Below are 5,529 nucleotides of genomic sequence, written 5' to 3'. Positions count from 1 at the left end.
ACGAACACACAGATGTTTTTCATCTATTTGCACTTTGATGAGAGAATAAAAACATTCAATCCCAATAAACCCACTAGGCAATAGCAGTAGCCTCTACCCTGCAGAAGACCTTCACATTGAAAACGATCTACTGTATGGTAACTCAAAGAAGACATCAGTCACCAAAGCTGCCTAGACAGGGAATATTATGTTGTAGGAATGAGACTTGGGGGCACTGTTTCTGTGGGTCCTCACAAATAACCAGAGGTAATCATCACTTGCATAAGCCTCCAGCCTTGGAGCTGTTGAGTGTTTGAGTACTCAGATAGTTTCCCCTCCTTCCGCAGCACAGCCTCTGGGCCTGCTGGCCATCCTCTGTGTGTGAGTAGCAGGCTCGGAGCCAATGAAGCACTATTTAGAGGATGTGCTTTTACACATGGTGAGCAATCAATCTGGTGGAGTGTCCTCCTGAAGCATCCAGAAGGGGCCAGGGTTGGATCAAGAAGTGGGTGAACAGGAAATGTGGAGGCGGTGTCTGTGTAGAATGAGATAAATGACACACTCTAAAAGCTCTGATAAAAATATCCTCATGGGAATGGGCATTCAACCATCTACTGCTCTTCTTTGCTCTTCAAGAATGTGAGGTAGCAGATGGTGGGGCTCAACTATATTCAGAGTCCAGGTCATCAGAGATGGTGTACCCTGCAGCAAAACGGAATGGTGGGTGACTTGCATTCTTGAAGGAGTCCTAGCTCGCATGTCGTTGTATTTTATAGAATCTACTTGTTGTTTTTTTAAGTTGTATCTGTTTAAGGTGAGGACAACAGACAGTTACTTGGAATCCCAGATCCATAAAAAGCTCACTGCTTTATGTAGATGCCACATTCTGGACTCTAGATGGGAAAAGCCTTGAAACGCTGATGTATTGTGACATTTGGGGATTTTTGAACTCTGTTTCTAAGTTACACAATATAGCACTATTAAGAATCATCTATCAAAGTGAAGATGCCCCAGGGACCACCAACTAAGCACTGGATCGGCTCTTGACCACTAATTGTGATTGCTAGTGTTTCATTTTTAAATGTTTTTTTAATCCAAAAATGTTTCAAAAAGTACCAGTTTTCCAGAATTTAAAAAAGAAAATACTTTTTCTCTTGCTACAAATAAGCTTCAAACAACATAAAACCAAGGTTGTTGTTTTTTATTTTTATTTCTTAAATATGTTTCATTGATTGTTATTTATTTATTTTTATTTTTTTAGAGAGAGAAAGGAAGGGAGAGGGAAAGAGAAACATCTATTGGCTGCCTCCTACAAGCCCCCTCCTGAGGATCAAGCCCAAAACCAGGCCATGTGCCCTGACCAGGAATCAAACCAGTGACCTCCTGGTCTATGGGTTAACACTCAACCACTGAGTCACACCCACTGGGCTTAAGGGTGTTTTTTAATGCAGTAAGTGAAACAGGGTGGCTTTGGAAGGGGGGATGCAAACATGAAGTTATAACTTGCTTAGTAATGTATTAATTTGTATTTCTTTACCTCTTTTCCTGCTTCCCTTCCCTTCTTTTACTCTTGCTGCCCTAGGATTGCAACTGCTAATGACATGTTTGCATATAAACTTTGCCTCAGACTCTGTTTTCTACGGCTAAGACAGTAATACTTTCTGTGTTCACCTGAAGTTTGAACTAAGTACAATTTATTTATGTATTTAGGTTGGTTATCAACTTATTATCCCTGGATTTGTCCAAGATGGGAATCCAGAGGGCACCCAGTCCACAGCATTATGGAAGGAATAACTTAGGTCCATTGCTGTTTAGATCTCTGTTGAAGCCACTGCACCACCAAAAGCACTGAAACTGATGTGGTTGCTGGAGGGGAAACAAGCTTGATGTTCCCTTCCAACATGCATAAGGTCCTTCCCTTGAAGAACCAGTCAGATTGGTTTTTCCCTCCTGCATCCCAAGAGCACAAGCCCCCAGTTAGGGATGCCCGGTAAGAGGCTGATGAATTTGGATAAAAGAAAATATAACTTTGTCTGCCTTTCTTCCTTAGATGCTTGTGCTTTATCAAGAAGTACAATTTCAATGTAATAGGTACAACCTACATGAACGAAGTTCTTGGGAGTCCTCAATAATTTTTAAGACTGTAAAGGAATTCCGAGACCAACAATTTAATAGCTATCTCCAGGGCTGAGCATAATACCTGGAACAAAGAAAAGTCCTGTAGCAGAGATTTCTAGAGCCGATGTCACCACCCCTTAGCCTACTCTGGTTATCCACTGTTTTGTGGTGCTTTGCAATTTGCAAATAGCTGGTAAGGAGGCAGTTATGTTGAGTTACCAGGAATTGCTATACTCATATATCTTCTTGCTAACAAAATTAGCGAGAAGATTTTACTTTGAGAGCTTAGCACTTCAGCATGTGTATTTCTAACCCCTCCACCATTGGACTTCAGTGTTATTGATGCTATTCTTCTCTTCCTAAAGGGCTGCCACACTCGGGCTCCACAGCACACAGCCAAAAGAGCTCGTCTTACATCTACAGTGAGAAATGTGGTGTTTAGGGAGCAATGTAGAGAACTACTACGCTGAGTGGAATTTGAGACTCCACTTCCATTTAGGGATATGATATAATTTTTCTTTTTAATTCTCACCCGAGGACATTTTTCCATTTTTTATTCAGATAGAGCAGGAGGGAGAGAGAGGAAGAGAGAGAGAGAGAGAAACATCGACATGAAGGGACACATCGAGTGGCTGCCACCCGCACGACCAACCAGGGCCGGGGACAAACTGCAACCGAGGTACATGCCCTTAGCGGGAACCGAACCCAGGTCTCTCTGGACCGCAGGCCGACGCTCCAACCGCTGAGCCAAACTGGCCAGGGCAAGATATGATATAATTTTTAAACTTAGATATCTGCCCTATAAGAATTTTTTTCCTCCTAAGATTAGGTAGAAAGAGCAGTGCTTCAGTGTTTGGTATGAATAATACCTAATTCTTATTTTCTCCTTTTAAAAAGATATACCTAACACATTAGTATAAAGTCAAATAGCACTAAAAGTCTAAAACATAAAGTGTGCCAAATGCTAAAATCATTGGCATTTAAATCTGACTAAGATGTGGGACTCCAAGAATATAGAGGATTAATTTGATTTAGTTTGATGTTTTATAAAAATTTTCACTACAATATGGTATTTTCATTTAATTCAAAGTTTTATGCCAGAAATACTAATGTCATCAACACATAAGCTTGCAAGATGAGCTTATAGCATGGCCTGACTACCAGTTTAGGAAATTGTATCACATCTAGAAAACCAGAGTTCGTCTGTGGAATTGGTCACTGGTCACTCTCACTCTCATTCAGTCACTCACTCAATGCGCACACCTCCCTTAAAGCAACCTAAAAACCAGAAGTCTAATCTGGAACACTGATTCTTCCTACTTCAACACAAGTGCACACCTCCCTCCTCAAAAAAATAAGTCATGGTTCTTCTAATGTTCTTGCAGGCTCACACACAGGCATACATGAGTTGAGTTTTTATTTCCTGCTGCCCTTTCTTCTGTTTTATTGAGCATCTATATTCTTTGTACCGTGGTAAGATTTATGTTTACAATAAACAAAACAGAAAACCAATAAGTAGGAGAAGATGGTGGGGGTAGGCCCGGAGGGAGGGTGAGTGTGTAAGAGTGAACTAGTGTGCGAGAGAGAATGAGTGGACATGAAGGTGGATGACCAAACTCGCGCAGTGCAGAGACGCGGAGCAGAAGGTTCCTGTGCTGTGGACAGGAGCAGCCAACTACCGCAGGAAGCATCTCTTCAGGGCACTTCTCCCTGCACCGCGAGAAGGTCTCATCATTTTGGAAGATCCCGGGTCTTCCCTGGGAGGAGGCAGTGCGAGCGGCTAGGGCCCAGCAACCTGACCCCACCAGTGCACCTGGCACCATCGGACCAGTGGACACTCTGTGTCAACACAGACCAGTGCACAGAAGTGAAGCTGCCAAGGTACTGGTCTCGGAAGCTGCAGACGGCCGGGAGCCCAGCACCATCCCCACAGTAGCAGCCCGATCAGAGTCAAGATATACCCCCAGCAACAAAGGCTGGGGAGCAGACATCCATCCCCAGGCAACAGAAGCACAGATCAGCAGCTGAGACCCATCCCCCAAAACTACAGCGAAGGCTGAGCAGGAGCTGAGCCCCACTGGGCAGCAGCACTCCCCAGCCACCAGCGGCGGGACCTGGGGCTCCACAGAGGCCTGTGCTACACAGCTGCCCACAAGAGCGGTGGGAAGCTGGGTCTCAAGAGGGGACCAATGAAATCCAGCTGCCCACGGGACCGGAGGCAAAATGGGGCACCAGAGAAGCCTGTGCGACCCAACTGCCCACAAGATAGGCATAGAGCCGGGTTTCCAAAGGGACTGTGCAATCCAGCTGCCCACAGGACCTGCAGGAAGTGGGGGCTCCAAAGGGGCCTGTACAATTCAGCTGCTCACAAGATCAGCGGGGAGCCAGGGCTCCAGTGAGGCCTGTGCAACACAGCTGCCCATGGTGCAGGCAGGAAGCACAACTCCAGCAGGGCCTGAGATATACAGCTACAGGGGGCACCAGTGACCAGCTGGGAACACAGCTCAAGAGGGGCCCACATGATCCAGCAGCAGCACCTACCAGGACACACCAATACCAGCCCCCAGTAGTCAGTCCTCCAGGATACACAGCAGGCAAGAGGCAACACGCAACAGAACAGTCTGGGAGGCACAGTAGCCTTATTTGATATACAGTGAGCTGCCTACACATCCAAACATCCCTAACCGAGTATAGAGCTACCAGACGGCTAAAATAGGGAGACAAAGAAACAACACCCAAAAGAAAGAAAAAGAGGAATCACCAGAAAAGGAACTACAGAAAAAAGACAGCAACTTGTCAGATGAAGAATTCAAAGCAATGATTTTAAGGGTGCTCAAACAATTTGGTGAGAACTACAAACAACTTAATAAGAATTATGAAGAGCTCACTGGGAACTACTTCAGCTTAAAAAAGAGGTAGAAGCTATGCATAAAAATCAAGAGGAAATAAAGAATGACATAGCTGTTACGAAAAATACCTTAGAATGGTTCAGTAGTAGAAGAAGCAGCTGAAGACTGAATCAGCGACTTAGAAGACAAAGCAAAGAAAAACACCCAATTAGAGCAGCAAATGGAAAAAAAATTTAAAAAGCAGAAGGAAAGTTTAAGGGAGCTGTGGGACAATACAAAATGTAACAACATTCGCATTTTAGGGATACCGGAAGGAGAAGAATCAGAGAAAGGAATAGAGAACCCGTTTGAAGAAATAACAACAGAAAACGTCTCTAAACTGGTGAAGGAAAAAGTCACACAAGTCTGGGAAACACACAGAGTCCCAAGCAAGATGAACTCCAGAAGATCCACAGCTAGACACATTATAATAAAAATGGCAAACATTAAAGACAAAGAAAGAATCTTAAAGGAAGCAAGAGAGAAACAGAAAGTTACCTACAAGGGAGCTCCCATTAGACAGTCAGCTGATTTCTCAATAGAA

The sequence above is a fragment of the Molossus molossus genome, unplaced genomic scaffold, assembly GCF_014108415.1.
Source record: "Molossus molossus isolate mMolMol1 unplaced genomic scaffold, mMolMol1.p scaffold_m16_p_1, whole genome shotgun sequence".
NCBI lineage: Eukaryota > Metazoa > Chordata > Mammalia > Chiroptera > Molossidae > Molossus > Molossus molossus.
The sequence above is the reverse complement of the archived record's forward strand: the minus strand, read 5'-3'. Positions refer to the sequence as shown.